Source organism: Rattus norvegicus, chromosome 13 (assembly GCF_036323735.1).
Source record: "Rattus norvegicus strain BN/NHsdMcwi chromosome 13, GRCr8, whole genome shotgun sequence".
Taxonomy (NCBI): Eukaryota; Metazoa; Chordata; class Mammalia; order Rodentia; family Muridae; genus Rattus; species Rattus norvegicus.
In genome coordinates this window covers 18010590-18031685 of record NC_086031.1, presented here as the reverse complement: position 1 = coordinate 18031685, position 21096 = coordinate 18010590, and positions in this window count along the sequence as shown.

The window sequence follows — 21096 nt, the reverse complement described above, 5'->3', positions numbered from 1 at the left end:
GGTTTAAATTTGGTACCTGGTATTTGCCTAGAAAATTGTCCATTTCATCCACATTTTCCAGTTTTGTTCAAGATAGGCTTTTGTAGTGGAAGACCCCCAGAGAGGGGAGACCCTTACTCAAGTCTTGGGATGACATGACTCCCCAAGAACTCACATAAAACCATCCTCGCTGCAATTTACACTAGGTTTATTGATAGGAACCAGTGCACTGGAGTCGAGACTCATATCCCATGCAGGGGCAGAGGAGTTCAACCACCAGTAGCTAAGAAATGGTGAATTTAAAGGATGAAACCACAACCCAAGGGGATAGGAATGGTATCATTGAAAAATGTCGAGGATACCAGTGAAAAATCACAAGGAGGAGCTTCCTGTTTCTCAAGATTGTTTAACTTTATGGTCTGCCAGTTCCTGGGAGAAGCTTCTGTTTCTCAAGAGTGTTCTTTAGGATTTCAATCCAACTTTATGGTCAGTTAGATCCTGGAAGAAAGTTGTCAAGCCAGCTGGTGTAATTGCAGTTCTAGTGCCCGACCAGTTTCTTTCTTCTGCTCTAAACTTTTGTCTAGGGGGGCGCAACCTTAAAACTTCTACCTTTCAGTAGGAGGATCTGATGATTTTTTAAATTTCCTCAGATACTTTTGCTATGTCTTCCTTGTCATTTATGATTTTGTTATTTTGAGTAGTCACACTGTGCCCTCTGGTTAGTTTGGCTAAGGGTTTAATCTATATTTTTGGATTTTCTCAAAGTGCCAGCTCCTTGTTTGGTTGATTCTTTGCATAGTTATTTTTGTTTTGAAAGAGCGTACCCGTAAACGGGGAGCCGCGTCTCTCACTCCGATTGCGAAGTGAGGTGCCCCCAGGAATCACGAGTAGCCGGTCTTGATGTAACAGCAAGAGGTAGCTTTTATTAACGAGATCCCTATCACCGGGATCCCGGGTCGATACGTATCACACACAGGAGACAGAGGAATCGACCCCGAGCTCCCAAACTCGGGGGTTTTTATAGGGGAGGTTAGGGGCATTCGAGCGGTTACACATGATTGGCCATTTCAAATGGTGCACAGTACTTTCGGCGCAAAATTACATCAGCAAGGAGTACGTGCTATCTAGCAGCTCAGCAGCGCGGGTAGGGTGGCTCATCTCACTCAGGGGGATGACTCACTTCTGGGGAGTGAAGGAAGGGGAGGGGGTGGCTATGGATGGTCAGTGTCCTTGGGGCTGGTAGCTTGTCTGGCAAGTCCTATCTCTGGCTCTTCCTCAGGCACGTCCGGCCCTGCACATCCGGACTCTGACAATGAGTAACCTTTTTAAAACTCTAGTTCTACATTCCCTTCTTCTTTTTTGTGAATAGTTCTAATCTTTTAACTACATGGAGAACTCAGCTTCATCTAGCATAACAGCTTGGTATTGTTGTCTTAACATGAGGATTCTAATCTGGACACTTTCCAAGCCTATACACCAGGGTCATGACTAGCTTTTAGAACTTCTAAGCTTATACAGACTGTGATCCCTGAGGCACAGTCCCAAGAAGTATTAGGAGTACTAACGTATGTAATGTTACATCATATGTAATGGAAATGAAGCCTATCCCCACACCTATCTTGATAGAACCCAGGACAAACATGATTGAATCTCCCTCTAGGTCCCAGCTCTCAGCCCCAACAGGTGAGGGCTGAGAATTGACACGTGTCAGGGTGGTAAGCAGCACCAGGTATAGTCCTTTCCAGTGAGGCTCGAGTGTCTGGGCTCAGTGTAGCTGCAGTCTCTGACCTGGAACTGATGGGATGTCTCAGGGGTCGCCGGGGCATCGCTGCTGTCAGCTGTGAGCAGATTTCTATCTGTATCACCTGTAGGTCTTTTAGCCTGGCACACAAATCATTATTACTATGGCACTATGACATGTTGGTTCAGTAACATCATCTAATACAGTCAGGGGGGCTGAGGCCCCATATAAGATCTCAAAGTGTGTAAGGCTGAATCTGGAAGGGGTATTTCTTGCTCTAAAGAGAGCAAGAGGGAAGGAGTGTCACCCAGTCTGCGCCAGTCTCCATGGTCAATTTAATTTGGTCAGGGTCTCTTTTAAAATTTTATTTATTTACTCTACTTGTCCTGAACTTTGAGGTCTGTAGATACAATGTAATTTCCAATCGACCTCTAAGTACTTGGCCATACCCTGGCTTACCTTGGCAATGAAAGTAGGGCCATTGTCTGACCAGATTACCTTGTGCACTCCAGACTTGGGGAAGATTTCTTCCAGTATCTTCTTGATGACTATCGAGGCTGTCTCTTGCAGTTGTTGGCTTCACCAGGGCATCCAAAAGATGGTAAAGGCATCTGAAGTGCTGATGTGCTGGGGGGGGGCGGTAGAAGTTCAGCCATCCCAGATGACATCTTGTTGTCGACCATGGCAGCACCCACTTATCTCTGACCTTCATTCATGAAGAGAACTGTTCTGGTCTGTGGACAAGGTCCTCAGCTTTCAGCAGGGGTCAATCAGTCAGTCGCAGAGGTCTTTCTTCCACCCATGGGCTTCTGTCAGTGCTTGACACTCATGTTGCAGTGGCTCCAGGTCCGGATTGGGCAGCAAGGTAACCAGATTGCCCCCAACAGGTGGAGAATCTAGTCCATGGCAGCTAACCAGTGGTCCCATCTTTTGGGACACTCTATTCAAAGGCAAAACATCAGCCACTCTATCACAGTTTAAGTCATGGATTGGGTGATAATTGTTAGTGCCCGGCTGGCAGGAACGGTGTGTTCCAGGCAGAACAGCACTAAGCCATTCATCTCCCAGCATCAGGTACTGGTGCACTGAGACAGGTCTGAAGCTCCACATACACAGTCTGTAGATATGCATACACATGGTCTCACCCAGCCATTTTAGCCCACTCAAGCCATTTTGGAGAGCAATTTTCTCATGAGCAAGGGATAGGGGCAGTCAGGGATGACCATGAATTAGTGGGTGGGTTACCCGGCCTATGTCAAGGTCCACTGTTCTTCAGGCAGTCCATAAGTATTGTTCGTTGCCAGTAGCCCCTTGCACTCAAGGTCTTTGGATATTGGCCCACTGGGGGGGCATAGGAGCACAGAGCATTGGGTCCCTGTATCCACACTTCCCTTCTATCTCTGTACATAGCCAGCACTCTAGGACCAAGAAGCTCTCCAGTGGCCCCTCTTTTTTCTTTCTTGGGCAGTCCCAGACCCAGTGTCCTTTTTCTTTGCATTAGGCACACTGATCTTTAGCCAGGAATTCTCTTCTGTTGCCAAGTATTATCTTCCTAGGTTCCCTAACTACTGTGGCCAGTATATGTTCCTCTCTCATCTTTTATCTCTCTTTAGCTCTCTAACTTCCTCTTTTTAACTTTCTATCTCTTCTCTTCCCTAGCTTCCTGCTCTTTTTACCTCTTTCTCTGTAACTTATACTAACTCTCAGCAACTTAACTTAACCCTTTAAATTTCTGTAACTTTCTCTTCATATCCTTTCCTTATCCTAGCCAGATTGGTGGGGCACTTTCCAGCCCCTTAGAGACCCACCCATGGAGCCTGGCGGCAGACCTGGAGCACTCCCTACCTTCAGGTGTCTGAAGAGAGCAGGCAGAAGTGAGGGCCTTCTATCCGTGTCTGGAACATTTTTTCTGGCCTCTAGTAGGATTCCATCTTTCCTCGGTGGTAAAGAAGACCTATAACAGTTACTAACAAGCATCTCAAATGGGATGGTGAGAAAACAAGAGAATCTTAAGAATAGAAGTCTACTGAAGAGGGCAAACAGCATTTAGTCACACAGCTAAACCCGGAGGCCTTTCTTGGAACAAAAAGGCCATTGTACAAATAAGCACAAGCTTAGATTTTCCCTCAAGGGGTATCTCTCTTCAGTGTCAGCTCCTTGGCTTTGCCTCTCAAGAGAACCAGCCTTGGGGTTGGGGATTTAGCTCAGTGGTAGAGCGCTTGCCTAGCAAGCGCAAGGCCCTGGGGGTTCGGTCCCCTGCTCCAAAAAAAAAAAAAAAAAAAAAAAAAAAGAAGAAGAAAAAAAAAAAAAAAAAAGAGAACCAGCCTCCAAATGACACTTGGCTTCTAGTAACAACTAATAACAAAAGGATGGAGAGATGGTTAGAACCTGGGTGGTAGATGCCAGGTGGCTGACAAAAGAATCGTAACCAGTTCACCTGGGGCTATCAGGTCCTCAGTAACAGCCGTTTTACCAAACTGTCTCACTGGGTTTAAAAGGCCCATGGAAAAGAAAACATTAATCCTGACCTTGGCCACCGCCAAAGCCTGAATTCTAAATTTTGACTGGCAAAACAAAACAAAGTTCTTTACAGCTTGTTGTAGATTCTGTGAAACTATTTTAGGGCCTCTATTTGTCCCCCAACCTGGGGCATTTTGACCATAGGGGCAGGAACTGGCTTCTGTGGGAATAGGATCAAAGGCACTCTCCATGTTAATGATGACCAACAAGAAAAGTAATTTAATGCTGGAGACTAACTCCTCCCTTGGAATAAGGACAGCAGATAAGGCAGGTTTCCTTAAAGAACTTTTCTTAATGAGCGCTCTCCTTCTGTGAGCAAATGTCATAAATTCCTTTTGTGTTCATGTTTTTCTTATAGTCCTCTCCCACCTCGCTCTCAGTCTTTTTAGATCATTCTTCCCGTAGCATTTCTAACACAGCCTGTCCCTTTTTTTATAGCCTGTTGACAGCATTTCTGATCTTTTAGGCAGCTACGCACTAAGTGTCAAACCGGCTGAAATTCTGCCTTTAAGATTCCTTACTCCCAAGCAAAATTTAAATCTTTCTCTAGCTTATCTCAGCTGGCTGCGAGCACAAGCACAGATAAAACACTGTTTTAACAATTAACTTTGGCTATCAACCAACACACCGCCACTAGAGCGGGGTCCATAAGATTAAGTTTCTTACTCACTAAGCACTAAGGGGACCAAGTAAAACTCTTCAACGAACAAAGAAAACAGTTCCATGGTTTCAAACACAATCGTCAGTCCAAGATTTTAAACACAGTCAGATCTTTTTGACTGTCAGCTGCCGGGTCCTCAGCTCAGCAGCGCAGGTGGGGTGGCTCATCTCACTCAGGGGGATGACTCACTTCTGGGGAGTGAAGGAAGGCGAGGGGGTGGCTACGGATGGTCAGTGTCCTTGGGGCTGGTAGCTGGTCCAGCAAGTCCTATCTCTGGCTCTCCCTCAGGCACGTCCGGCCCTGCACATCTGGACTCTGACAATGAGTAACATTTTTAAAACTCTAGTTCTACAGTTTCTACTAGGTTGATTTTAGTCCTGAGTTTGATTATTTCCTGCAGTCTACACCTTTTGAGTGCATTTGCTTCTTTTTGTTCTAGAGTTTTTAGGTGTGCTTTCAAGGTGCTCGTTAGTGTATGCTCTCTCTAGGTTTTTTGTTTGTTTGTTTGCTTGTTTGAGTGTTTTGAGGCACTTAGATGTATGAATTTTCCTCTTAGCACTTCATGCTTTAATTTGTCCCATATTTTTTTATATAATACTTTAATTTTCATTATATTCTTTAAAGTGGTTCATTTCTTTCTTTATTTTTTCCTAGACCAACTTATCATTGAGTAGAACATTGTTCAACTTCCATGTTTATGTGGGCTTTCTATTATTTTGTTGTTATTGAAGATCAGCCAACTGGTGGTATTTTGATAGATGCATGGGGTTATTTCACTCTTTCTGTATTTGTTGAGGACTGTTTTGTAACCAATCATATTCTCAATTTTGGAGAAGGTACCCTGAAGTGATGAGAAGAAAGTATATTCTCTTGTTTTAGGATGAAATATTCTATAGATATCTGCTAATAAAAATCTGTGAGATCTGTTAAAATCTCTGTGTCTCTGTTTAGTTTTGTTTCCATGAGGAGAGTAGGGTGTTAAAGTCTCACACCATTATTGTTTGATGTGCAATGGGTGTTTTGTGCTTCAGTAAGATTTTTTTTTTTTTTTTTTTTTTTTTATGAATGTAGGTGCCCTTGCATTAGAAACATATTCAGGATTGAGTGTTTACCTTGGTGGATTTTTCCTTTCATGAATATAAAATGTCCTTCCTTAACAATTTTAATAAACTTTGTTTGAAAGTGGATTTTATTGGATATTAGAATGCCTACTCAAGTCTTTATCTTGAGATCATTTGCTTGAAAAGCTGTTTTCCAGCCTTTTCCTCTGAGGTAGTTTCTGCCTTTGTCACTGAGGTGTGTTTCCTGTATGCAGCAAAATGCTTGGTCCTTTTTACATATCCAATAGGTTAGTCTATGTCTTTTTACTGAAAAAAAGGTATTCCAGAGATGTTAAACGATATTAAAGAATAGCTATTATTTACCGTCATTTTTGCTTTTAGAGGGGGAATTATGTTTGTGTAGCTATCTTCTTGCTTGTTTGTTGCAGAAAAATTACTCTCTTGATTTTTCTAGGGTGTATTTTCCCTCATTATGTTGCAGTTTTCCATCTACTATTCTTTGCAGGAATGGATTTGTGGAAAGATATTGTGTAAATTTGTTTTTTGTCATTGAATATTTTCGTTTCTCCATCTATAATAATTGAGAATTTTGCTGGATATAGTAGCCTGGGCTGACATTTGTATTCTCTTCAGGTCTGTACAACATCTATACAGGATATTTTGACTTTCATTGTCTCTGGCAACAAATCTGGTATAATCGTGATAGGTCTGCCTTTATAAATCACTTGACCTTTTTACCTTACTGCTTTTAATATTCTTTCTTTGTTTTGTGCATTTGGTGTTTTGAGTATTATATGACAGGAGGAATTTCTATTCTGGTCCAATCTCTTTGGAGTTCTGTATGTTTATGGGCATCTCTTTCTTTAGGGAAGTTTTCTTCTATAATTTTTTTAAAGATATTTACTGACACTTTAAGTTGGGAATCTTCTCTCCCTCCTATACCTATTATTCTTTGGTTTGATCTCATTATTTCCTCCATTTCATGGATGCTTTTGATTAGGAGCTTTATGCATTTTACATTTTCTTTGATGGTTGTGTGAATGTTTTCTATGGTGTCTCCTGCCCCTGAGATTCTCTTTTCTATCATTTTTATGCTGTTGGTGATGCTTGTGTCTATGACTCCTGATCTCTTTCCCAGGTGTTCTATTTCCAGGTTTTTTTACCGTTTGTGGTTTCTTTATTATTTCTATTTTCATTATATATATCCTGGATGATTTTGTGCAATTCCTTCACTTGTTTGGCTGTGTTTTCCTGTAATACTTTACTGGATTTTTGGGTCTCCTGTTTAAGAGCTTCTACTTATTTACCTGTGTTTTCCTGTATTTTTTAAGGGAGTAATGTATGTCTTTTTAAAATTCCTCTACCATTATAATGAGATGTGATTTTAAATCCAAATGTTGCTTTTCTCATGTGTTGGAATATCCAGTATTTGCTTTGGTGTGAGAACTGGTCTCTGATGATGTCAAGTAGTCTTGGTTTCTGTCGCTTAGGTTCCTGTTTTGGCCTCTTGCAATCTGGTTATTGTAGGGCGCCCTCCAGTGGTGAACAATGGTACTGCGCATGCGCAGGTTTTGCTCCTGGTGTCAGTTGGCCGTTAAAATGCTAATGAGGAGCGGTACCATGCTAGTGAGGTGATTCATTCTCCGCCAATCTCTGGAGGACAAGTAGTGGGGTGATAGTGGGGTGATCCGTCCCCCACCAATCCCTGAGAGATTATTAGCATACTGTTGTGTATATAAGGCAATCGACTTTGCCACTCGTGATCCCCTGTCCCTGTTCAAGAGAGCTGTAACACAGTAAAGGCTTGTTCGCAGAAGAATCCTGTTGCCATGGGTCCTTCTTGCTGGCGGGACATTGGGCGCGTGACAGTTATCTATGGTGTTAGCTTGTCTTGCTGGTCTCTGACAGTTCCTTAACCATTTTGTAAACCTTGTGTCAGCACTCCTGGAGACTTTCTATTTCCCAGAGGGTTCTGGGTGTAGAGAGCTGTGTCACAGGGTCAGTTCTGCATGCAGGAGGAAACCAGAATGATCCTGTCTCAGACTGCTCCTGGCTTCTTGTGTCTTGAGGGCTCTATGTGGGTCCTTCAGAGCTGAAGTGGTAGTCCTACTTCTGCTTTCAGGTATAAAAGCTCCTGGAATCTGGATTTCAGCCCCAGGATCAGGCAGAGACTAGAATGATCTTGTCTCTGAATACTCCCAGGTTCCTGTGTCCAGAGGGTTCCAGACAGGTTTCCCCTCCTCCTCCTCCTCCTCCTCCTCCTCCTCCTCCTCCTCCTCTTCCTCCTCCTCCTCTTCCTCCTCCTCCTCCTCTTCCTCCTCTTCCTCCTCCTCCTCTTCCTCTACCTCCTTCTCCTCCTCCTCCTCCTCCTCCTCCTCCTCCTCCTCCTCCTCCTCTTCTTCTTCTTCTTCTTCTTCTTCTTCTTCTTCTTCTTCTTCTTCTTCTTCTTCTTCTTTTTCTATCTGCATTATTCTTAGCACTGGTAGTTTCATACTCTTCAAATTTCTTGGAGGTTTTGGGTCATGTACATTTTAGATTTTACATTTTCTTGAACTGATTTATGTTTTTCTTCTATTGCATATTCTACACCTGAGATTTTCTCATAACTATTTTTTATTATTGGTGATGCTTATATATCTAGTTCCTCTTCTGATTTTTAGGCTTTACAACTCCATGATTGCTTCAGTTTGTGTTGTCTTCATTTCTTCTCTTTCTCTTTTAAGGTCTTAGATATTTTCATTAATATATCATGTGTATGATTGTATTTTCCTCTATTTATATTTCTTTGGTTTCTATTTTAATGCCTCTACCTATTTGAATGTATTTTCTTGTATTCCCTTATGGGACATATTTTTGTCTTCTTTAAAGGCCTTTATCGTTTGTATAAGATTGAATTTATTATGATTTTATTGTGTATACTTTTACCAGAATATCAATAATTTGTTGTAGAAGAATAGCTGGTCCCTGATAGTTCCATATTGCCCTGGATGATTTTGCTAACATGCTTCCCTTAGTCAACTGGCTTTCACTGCTACTGTGGCACCAAGCCATGTTACCTCTTGCTATTCTCTAGCTCTGGCAGTCTCTCAGGCCCCATAGCTAGCTGCTCTCTCCTGGCTGTCTTCCTGGCAGCCCTGAACTCTCTGATTCCAGCCTTCCAGTAAAATCAGAACACTAGAGGGAGTTCCTGTAGCTGCTGTCTTATAGCAAGTCCATGTTGTGGACTCTGCCCACACACCCAGAAATCACCTCTTAGTAATTAGAGCATAAATTATAGCAACTTGTTAACATTAAGACTCAAAAATCTGTAATTAAACAATCAGTTTTCTATGTTAAATTTTCAATCCACAATATGCCTTTACAATAATCTCACAATGAATCCATAAATATTTAATCTGCCCACCTAGATAACATAAGTTGACCTAAAGAAATTCATCCCTTAAGTAGTCATAACTACTTATTTAAGGCCACAGGATTTGGGTTGTTCTCTATCTGCATTTTGGTTCTCTTTTCCTCTTCTCTCCCACTGTATAAAAACATTGTCCCCTCCTTACGTATTACTGCTAATCATGGACCTTGACCCATCTTGTGCCAGCCTCCCTTGCATAAAGAAAACAACCTATGCCTTCAGGCTTCTTTTGACCTCCCATGATCTCTTTCTTAATTTCATGACCTATAGCCCTCCACATATTCACTTACAGAGATGTCAATAAGATAGGAACTTTATGCTGTGTGATTATGGCTATGGCTTACTTCATATTATTTAAACTTCAAAAACATAGTGTAAATGCCACTACTGAGTGATTACAAAGCACATTTTCATTAGGCATTCATCTTTTGATAGGTAATGGATACCTCTACTGGCCCAGCAAGTATGAAGTCAAACAGTTTTCTGAGGGGAAGTGTGGTTGACTATAAGAAAGATGAAAAAGAAGACACAGAGGAAACTGTTAGAAATCTGGCGGGGGCGGGGAGGCGTGGTGCGTGTGGTGACCAGTCAATATTGAGGCAGCCTCAAGTTCAGTTCTCTTAGGTTTTACTTACTTTACAGTATCTTAACAGAAACAATTTGCTAAACTGTACACATGACATCTAACTCTAAAGTTTCTATTCTTTCTACCAAGACCTATAGAATCTTTAACCCCTAGTCTGGAGTACCAGGTGCAAGTTCTCTTATTTTTCCATATCTCAGCATTCTGAAAAGTGTGCCAACAGACCCTGACCTGCCTTGACTCTGCCTGGTAGAAAGATATTTGTTTCCTTTTTCTTCTTTTCCTCTGCTTTAGAGACACCTAGGCTGGTTCAATTTCTTAATTATTGTATATAATGCCTCAACAAGAATGGATTTGCAATTATTCATGTGGTGCAAATTGGAATCTTTTGGATATATGAGAAAGAATGGATATATACATCAAATGAAAGTCTTAGATTCTTAACAGCCTCCATAGAGATTTGCATTTTTTAACTCTGTATACTTGTGGAATTTCTGTGGTGTCTCTTGCTTTCATTTTCAGATTTTTCTATTACTATTCTTTAAGTTACAAGGAAGTACGTCAATTATTATGCTTACTCTGTAGCTGATTAATTCTATGGATAGTTTTATGAGCCTTTGAGATCGTATACTCTATGCTTGTTAGAATGTTCCTTTGATCTGCTAAGAATATCATGGATGGTATGGATTTATCTGTATAGTACTTTCTGTATCTTAGTTGGTGCCAGGAGCCATCCAGGTGAAGCTAAAACCTAGGAGGTGATCTTGCTGGGATGGTTCTGCCATGAACTATAAACCTATAATGAATATTTTTCTTTAGGCAAGGCTGAGAAGAACACATTTTAGGAAATGTATTCATGCCATTAATATGCTTTTCTGTCTATCTATCTATCTATCTATCTATCTATCTATCTATCTATCTATCTCTCTAACAATCACTAAGTATTAGCCCACCATTTTGGCCAAATCTCTACAGAAAAATGAAGATGTACTCTTTGTAGTAGTGCTATATAGACAAACAGATGACTTCTTAATTCATAATGATGGTCCTGTAAGAGTTCCTAAAATTATACTAAAAATCCTTAAGGTATTTTATAATAGGACTCTTATTAAGTCCTTTCTGATATCAAAACTGCAATGACAACTCAAGTCTTTAAATGTCACAAGACACTTGGGTCACTGGGCAGACAGTTACAACTTAGAGTACATTTCAAGATGTAGAACAATGAACCAAAAGTCATAAAAAAGGAAGTAGTGTTTTATTATAGGTTCTGGGACAGAAGATAAAATGTTGAATAGTTTTATTTATACAAAACATCACTAATAACTTACTCACAAAATTATGCTTTTTATTTCTTCAGGAAACAGTAGAGTTAGTCAATAAGAGTATTATATGACTGATAATACTCATTGAATATGCATGAAAATATTTTCCATAGTGTACTTCTCCTATAATATATTATTTGAATTTATGTTTGAAATTCTAGTGAACAATCATAAAAAAATGGACTTTCCATAAAACCTATCTATTTTCCTAGAAAAAAAAAGATTACATGACAGGACATTGAGAGCAAGGGCATTGGCAGTAAAGGCACTGAGAGCTAAGACAACAGAAGTAAGGGCATTATTATTATTACATCAGAGTAGGAAGAGAAAGCAAGATTAGGAGAAGAGCGGAGTGTGAATTTTCAAGAGAATTTTCTTAGAGAACACTTTTGGAGAATTTTTAAGAGAGAACATTTAGAGAGAAAACTTTTTGGAGAAGAAGAACTTAGAAATTCATATTAAAAATCACTTTTAAAAATGTCTTTTTTTTCCCTGCAACTTCAGTTTGCAGCCTCAGAGCCATGCAGTTCCTGTGGAGAAAGAACACCCTCCACATCTTCCTTTAGTATGAGCTGCTGGATAGCAGAGGCTGCTGGGAGGTGAGAGACTCTCAGGTAGATTATACTAGGTGAAATATCCTACAGTGGTGAGAGGGAATTTGTAGACCCCACCTCCAGTAAAAAGACAGGACATCAAATGAGGGATGAGGTTGCTATCTCACAGTCAAAACTCTGACCCATAGATGTTCCTGTCTGAAAGAATTGCAGGGATGGAAATTGAGCAGTCTGAATAAAAGTAGGTCGAGTGACTGGCCCAAGGGGTATCCAGCTCAAGGGGATGTCCCAAGGCCTGACACTATTACTGAGGCTATGGGGTGTTCAAAAAAAGGAACTTATCATGACTGCCCCCACCAAAGTCCCAATAAGTAGCCGAAAGAGTCAGATGCATATATTTGTACCCAACCAATGAACAGAAACTATTAAACCTCTACTTGTATTAGTGAAAAGTTGTAATAAGCTGAGGAGGGTGGCCCTGTAGGAGAACAGCAGTCTCAATTAACCTGGACGTCCAAGATCTCTCAGATTCTAGATCACCAACCAGTTTGCATACACCAGCTGATATGAGGCCCCCAACACAATTGGACCAGCGGATTCCAGGGACTGAGTTTACTCAGAGAAAATGATCCTAAACCTCAAGAGAGTGGAGGCTATAGGGAGTTAGAGGACTGGTGGGATGGGTGGGGTGGGGATATCGTCGTGCAGTTGGGGGTGCGGGAGGTATAAGATGTGGAACAATTGGAGGTAGGACAGATAGGGGAATAAAATTTGGAGAAAGATAAAGAAATAATAATAGTCATAACAGTCATAATAAAAACAATAGTAATCATTTTCATGTTTAATTAAACTAGTGGTCTTCTTTATTTCAAAACTAGCTTTGATTTAACAACTATTTGTATGTATCTCATGCATATTGCTATGCCAGGTTTTGGCTCATATTTTTGTGTTCTGTGAATTGAAATGCAATCTTTGTATGGTTGCATGCATATTTGCAAAACAATTGAGCCTATTGGAGAAAAAAAACACTTATTTTTTAGATTGGTCAGTTAGGTAGTGATAAAAACCATTTACAATTAAGATTACTGTTGACATAAATTTGCTACTTTTTATGGCTTAATGCTACATTGTCTGGTGGTTGCATCTTCATTAGTTTCAGTCATCCTTTTTAACTAGTATTAGGGTTTACTGTCTTTGGATAGATGAGTTTCTTTCTACCTCTCTTGTAATAATGTACTTGTATAATAGAACTTATTACTTCCTGCCCTTCCACAAATAAAACTGTCTTTTTCTTTCTATTCCAGATACATTCTTTCAGTCTGTTTTGATTGTCATTTATTACTTTAGTTTCTGTTTGTCTATAAATTGTCCATTCATTTAAAAATAGCTTTGATAAATATAGCATTATTGATTGAAAGCTACTTATTCCCCCAGATTTATATAGATTTCATGTTTTTAATAGATTGTAGGGCTCAGATAAGATATCTTATGCCATAGTAATATGCTTGTTTGGTTAGGTGACTTGGCTTTTGAGTATTATACCATTGTTTCCTTAATTTATATAGTTGATGTCTTGAGTATCATACAATGCATAAGCTTATCTCTAGACATTTCTTTTGATGTTATTGGATTTGGTTGTTTATGGTTTTTTTCCTTTGGTTTGATTGATAGCATGCTGTAAATTTCAGGTTATTCTTAACATCTGCTCTATAGTTCTACAAGAAAGAAGACCAAATGGGGAAGAAAGAAATGAGAATTTGCGGTTTAAGGGCAAGAAAAATAGCAGGAAAGTTATTGTTACTGTCGAAATTTGTTCCAAAAATGTAATATTAGTGATATTGAAAAGAATCATCCTGATCTACAGTGGATAAAGGAAGATGATCTCAGGGAAAGAACACACCCTTCTAAGCTTTCAAATTGTGAAAGAAAAAGGACTTCCATAATTTTATAAAGCAATAACAAAAGATGCTACAAATGTGGTTCAGTGGTGACAGGGTTCACTCAGGTGTTGAAAATTTCAGAGCTACAAAAGATGCAAAACATAAGGAGTCAAGGAATCTTCTTCTGTAGTTGCAATAGCTGCTAAAGCCAGAAAGACCCATACATGAAGGATGGAAGGTGGCAAGAGGCTCTGAGAAGATATTGCTTGAAATTGTAAGTGTAGCTTGGGTTGGTTTTGTTAGACTCTTCCAAATGTTTGAACTGCTAGAGAAATGAGATATCTGCTAAGGAGACCTTTATACAAAGAGTAGAAAAAGCTCAATGGGGAAATTACTATCCAGGCAGACCAACCAAAGAAGCAGAACCACCTAATCCTTTTGAAATCAAGCACTGAATTATAGGATTTATTACCTTTCCCTTATGAGTTTTTTGTCTTCCTTTGGTCAAGTAATTCCTCCTGAGTAAGTTATTTCTCTTTTCTGGGATAGTAATAAATATTCTGTGCAATTGTACCTTGGACATATGTAATTTGCCTTTTAATTTTTATAGTGTCTTATAATTAAGAGATTGCCTCAAAGACCTTAGATTTTAAACACATCCGAAATTATAAAAGACTATGGGAACATTCAGAGTTTGAATAAGTACAATTACATTATGATATGGCCACAAACCTATTGGGTTACAGAACAGAATGTAGTCATGTAAGTTAGAGATATCCACGTTACTCCCAGGCACTGAATTATCTCCATTATCGAGATAGTGAATTTTTCTTTCTCCAATTTTCCAACTCCAGTGCAGTCTATTAGAAAGCACAGTGATACTGTTTCCAATGTTGGCTAGCCTTTGTCAATTACAAAGAAAAACCTAACATTCGGTTTTCTTTATGCCTCTGCTCTAATCACACCTTTCCTGTCATGTGGATCTTTCCCAATATTTCTGCCCACCTAAGTCTTCTGTAAAGCATCTTGTTCCTACCATGTTGCTTCAACATTGCCATATTTCTGACTACAATGTCACCCAGAACAGCATAACTTTTGTCCTTTCTCTCTACTTCTTTGGAAAGCTTCTAAGATTGACAGCTGACTTGTCCTAAGACTTTTTTTTCTTTTCAACTATAAGAAAATGGTCCTTGATCCTATTTTGAATCAGCTGTTAATTTCATTTAATAACTGGACCTAGAAACACAAGAGGGGATCCTGATTTTTCCCACGATTGTCAATTTTAATAAGGAAAAATATAGGTGTAAATATTTATGTTAGAAAATATTTCAAGAAACTAAATAATTTTTCTTAAGATTTCAATATAAAATAAAAAACAATATATAATACAACTGATGCATAATAAAATCTGAACAGAAAGTAAAGAAAAAGTAAATTAAAGAGTACAAATTATGAGACACCGCCGGAAAATGAAGGGACCGACTAGATAAACAGTTCTATGCACCCAAATCCCATGGGAGGGAGAGCTAAACCTACAGAGAGGCAGACAAGCCTGGGAAACCAGAAGAGACTGCACTCTGCACACATCTCTGATGCCAGAGGAAAACACCAAACGCCATCTGGAACCCTGGTAAAGGGAGGCTCCCAGAAACGGAGGCACAGATCTTCCTGGTTGCTGCCGCCACGCAGAGCTCCTAGAAATCACCCATGAGCAAACTTGAGCCTCAGAACCACAGGTAAGACCAACTTCTCTGCTGCAAGTGACCTACCTGGTGAACTCCAGACACAGGCCCACAGGAACAGCTGAAGACCTGTAGATAGGAAAAACTACACACCCGAAAGCAGAACACTCTGTCCCCATAACTGGCTGAAAGAAAACAGGAAAACCGGTCTAGAGCACTCCTGACACACTGGCTTATAGGACAGTCTAGCCACTGTCAGAAATAGGAGAACAAAGTAACACTATAGATAATCTGATGGCGAGAGGCAAGAGCAGGAACCCAAGCAAGAGAAACCAAGACTAAATGGCATCATTGGAGTCCAATTCTCCCACCAAACTAAACACAAAATATCCAAACACACCAGAAAAGAAAGATATAATTTCAAAATCATATATGATCAGGATGCTGGAGGACTTCAAGAAAGACGTGAAGAACCCCCTTAGAGAACAAGTAGAAGCCCACACAGAGGAATCGCAAAACTCCCTGAAAGAATTCCAGGAAATCATAAATAAACAAGTAGAAGCCCATAGAGAGGAGTCACAAAAATCCCTGAAAGAATTCCAGGAAATCATAAATAAACAAGTAGAAGCCCATAGAGAGGAGTCACAAAAAACCCTGAAAGAATTCCAGGAAAACACAATCAAACAGTTGAAGGAATTAAAAATGGAAATAGAAGCAATCAAGAAAGACCACATTGAAAACCCTGGATATAGAAAACCAAAAGAAGAGATAAGAAGCTGTAGATATGAGCTTCACCAACAGAATACAAGAGATGGAAGAGAGAATCTCAGGAGCAGAAGATTCCATAGAAATCATTGACTCCACTGTCAAAGATAATGTAAAGCGGAAAAAGCTACTGGTCCAAAACATACAGGAAATCCAGGAATCAATGAGAAGATCAAACCTAAGGCTAATAGGTATAGAGGAGAGTGAAGACTCCCAGCTCAAATGACCAGTAAATATCTTCAACAAAATCATAGAAGAAAACTTCCCTAACCTAAAGAAAATGATACCTATAGGCATAAAAGAAGCCTACAGAACTCCAAATAGATTGGACCAGAAAAGAAACACCTCCCCTCACGTAATAGTCAAAACACCAAACGCACTAAATAAAGAAAGAATATTAAAAGCAGTAAGGGATAAAGGTCAAGTAACATATAAAGGCAGACCTATCAGAATTAAATCAGACTTTTCGCCTGAAACTATGAAAGCCAGAAGATCCTGGACAGATGTCATACAGACCCTAAGAGAACATAAATGCCAGCCCAGGTTACTGTATCCTGCAAAACTCTAAATTAACATAGATGGAGAAACCAAGATATTCCATGACAAAACCAAATTTACTCAATATCTTGCTACATTCCAGCACTACAAAAGATAATAAATGGGAAAGTCCAACATAAGGAGGCAAGCTATACCCAAGAAGAAGCAAGAAACTAATTGTCTTGGCAACAAAACAAAGAGAAGAAAAGCACACAAACATAACCTCACATCCAAATATGAATATAACAAGAAGCAATAATCACTATTCCTTAATATCTCTCAACATCAATTGCCTCAACTCCCCAATAAAAAGACATAGATTAACAAACTGGATACGCAACGAAGACCCTGCATTCTGCTGCCTACAGGAAACACACCTCAGAGACAAAGACAGACACTACCTCAGAGTGAAAGGCTCGAAAACAACTTTCCAAGCAAATGGTCAGAAGAAGCAAGCTGGAGTAGCTCTTCTAATATCAAATAAAATCAATTTTCAACTAAACTTCATCAAAAAAGATAAGGAAGGACACTTCATATTCATCAAAGGAAAAATCCACCAAGATGAACTCTCAATCCTAAATATCTTTGCCCCAAATACAAGGGCACCTACATACGAAAAAGGAACCTTACTAAAGTTCAAAACACGCATTGCACCTCACACAATAATAGTAGGAGACTTCAACACCCCACTCTCATCAATGGACAGATCATGGAAACAGAAATTAAATAGAGACGTAGACAGACTAAGAGAAGTCATGAGCCAAAAGGACTTAACAGATATTTATAGAACATTCTACCCTAAAGCAAAAGGATATACCTTCTTCTCAGCTCCTCACGGTACTTTCTCCAAAATTGACCATATAATTGGTCAAAAAACGGGCCTCAACAGGTACAGTAAGATAGAAAAAATCCCATGCGTGCTATCGGACCACCACGGCCTAAAACTGGTCTTCAATAACAATAAGGGAAGAATTCCCACATATATGTGGAAATTGAACAAAGCTCTACTCAATGATAACCTGGTCAAGGAAGAAATAAAGAAAGAATTTAAAGACTTTTTAGAAATTAATGAAAATGAAGGTACAACATACCCAAACTTATGGGACACAACGAGAGCTGTGCTAAGAGGAAAACTAATAGCTCTGTGTGCCTGCAGAAAGAAACAGGAGAGAGCTTATGTTAGCAGCTTGACATCACACCTAAAATCTCTAGGACAAAAAGAAACAAACACACCCAGGAGGAGTAGAAGGCAGGAAATTACCAAACTAGGAGCTGACATCAACCAAGTATAAACAAAAAGGACCATAGAAAGAATCAACAGAACCAAAAGTTGGTTATTTGAGAAAATCAACAAGATAGATAAACCCTTAGCCAGACTAACGAGAGGACACAGAGAGTGTATACACATTAACAAAATCAGAAATGAAAAGGGAGACATAACTACAGATACAGAGAAAATTCAACAAATCATCAGATCTTACTTCAAATCCTATATTCAACAAAACTTGAAAATCTGCAGGAAAAGGACAATTTCCTAGACAGATATCAGGTACCGAAGTTAAATTAGGAACAGGTAAACCAGGTAAACAAACCCATAACTCCCAAGGAAATAGAAGCAGTCATTAAAGGTCTCACAACAAAAAGAGCCCAGGTCCAGACTGGTTTAGTTCAGAATTCCATCAGACCTTCATAGAAACCTAGTACCAATATTATCCAAACTATTCCACAAAATTGAAAGAGATGGAGCACTACCGAATTCCTCCTAGGAAGCCACAATCACTCTTATACATAAACCACACAAAGACCCAACAAAGAAAGAGAATGTAAGAACAATTTCCCTTATGAATATCGATGCAAAAATACTCAATAAAATTCTGGCAAACCGAATCCAAGAGCACATAGAAACAATCATCCACCATGATCAAGTAGGCTTCATCCCAGGCATGCAGGGATGGTTTAGTATACGGAAAACCATCAACTTGATCCATTATATCAACAAACTGAAAGAACAGAACCACATGATCATTTCATTAGATGCTGAGAAAGCATTTGACAAAATTCAACACCCCTTCATGATAAAAGTCCTGGAAGGAATAAGAATTCCAGGCCCATACCTAAACATAGTAAAACCATATACAGCAAACCAGTTGCTAACATTAAACTAAATGGAGAGAAACTTGAAGCAATCCCACTAAAAACAGGGACTAGACAAGGCTGCCCACTCTCTCCCTACTTTTTCAATACAGTTTTTGAAGTTCTAGCCAGAGCAATCAGACAACAAAAGGAGGTCAAGGGGATACAGATTGCAAAAGAAGAAGTCAAAATATCACTATTTGCAGATGATATGATAGTATATTTAAGTGATCGCAAAATTTCCACTAGAGAACTACTAAAGCTAACAAACAACTTCAGCAAAGTGGTTGGGTATAAAATTAACTCAAGTAAATCAGTAGCCTTCCTCTATACAAAAGAGAAACAAGCCGAGAAAGAAATTAGGGAAATGACACCCTTCGTAATAGACCCAAACAATATAAAGTACCTCGGTGTGACTTTAACCAAGCAAGTAAAATATTTGTACAATAAGAACTTCAAGACTCTGAAGAAAGAAATTGAAGAAGACCTCAGAAGATGGAAGATCTCCCATGCTCATGGATTGGCAGGATTAATATAGTAAAAATGGCCATTTTACCAAAAGCAATCTATAGATTCAATGGAATCCCCATCAAAATACCAATCCAATTCTTCAAAGAGTCAGACAGAACAATTTGCAAATTCATCTGGAATAACAAAAAACCCAGGATAGCTAAAACTATCCTCAACAATAAAAGGACTTCAGGGGGAATCACTATCCCTGAACTCAAGCAGTATTACAGAGCAATAGTGAAAAAAACTGCATGGTATTGGTACAGAGACAGACAGATAGACCAATGGAACAGAATTGAAGACCCAGAAATGAACCCACACACCTATGGGCACTTTATTTTTGACAAAGGAGCCAAAACCATCAAATGGAAGAAAGATAGCATTTTCAGCAAATGGTGCTGGTTCAACTGGATTTCAACATGTAGAGGATTGCAGATCGATCCATGCTTATCACCCTGTACAAAGCTTAAGTCCAAGTGGATCAAGGACCTCCACATCAAACCAGATACACTCAAACTAATAGAAGAAAAACTAGGGAAGCATCTGGAACACATGGGCACTGGAAAATTTTCCTGAACAAAACACCAATGGCTTATGCTCTAAGATCAAGAATCGACAAATGGGACCTCATAAAACTGCAAAGTTTCTGTAAGGCAAAGGACACTGTGGTTAGGACAAAACGGCAACCAACAGATTGTGAAAAGATCTTTACCAATCCTCTACAATAAGATAGAGCCCTTATATCCAAAATATACAAAGAACTCAAGAAGTTAGACCGCAAGGTGACAAATAACCCTATTAAAAAAATGGGGTTCAGAGCTAAGCAAAGAATTCACAGCTGAGGAATGCTGAATGGCTGAGAAACACCTAAAGAAATGTTCAACATCTTTAGTCATAAGGGAAATGCAAATCAAAACAACCCTGAGATTTCACCTCACACCAGTGAGAATGGCTAAGCTCAAAAACTCAGGTGACAGCAGATGCTGGCGAGGATGCGGAGAAAGAGGAACACTCCTCCATTGTTGGTGGGATTGCAGACTGGTACAAACATTCTGGAAATCAGTCTGGAGGTTCCTCAGAAAATTGGACATTGAACTGCCTGAGGATCCAGCTATACCTCTCTTGGTCATATACCTAAAACATGTCCCAACATATAAAAAAGACACGTGCTCCACTATGTTCATCGCAGCCTTATTTATAATAGCCAGGAGCTGGAAAGAACCCAGATGCCCTTCAACAGAGGAATGGATACAGAAAATGTGGTACATCTACACAATGAGATATTACTCAGCTATCAAAAACAATGACTTTATGAAATTCGTAGGCAAATGGTCAGAACTGGAAAATATCATCCTGAGTGAGGTAAGCCAATCACAGAAAAACACACATGGTATGCACTCATTGATAAGTGGCAATTACCCCAAATTCTTGAATTACCCTAGATGCCTAGAACAAATGAAACTCAAGACAGATGATCAAAATGTGAATGCTTCACTCCTTCTTTAAAAGGGGAACAAAAATACCCTTGGCAGGGAATAGAGAGGCAAAGATTAAAACAGACACAGAAAGAACACCCATTCAGAGCCCTCCCCACATGTGGCCCATGCACATACAGTCATCCAATTAGACAAGATGGATGAAGCAAAGATGTGCAGGCCAACAGGTGCCAGATGTAGATCGCTCCTGAGAGACACAGCCAGAATACAGCAAATACAGAGGTGAATGTCAGCAGCAAACCACTGAACTGAGAATAGGA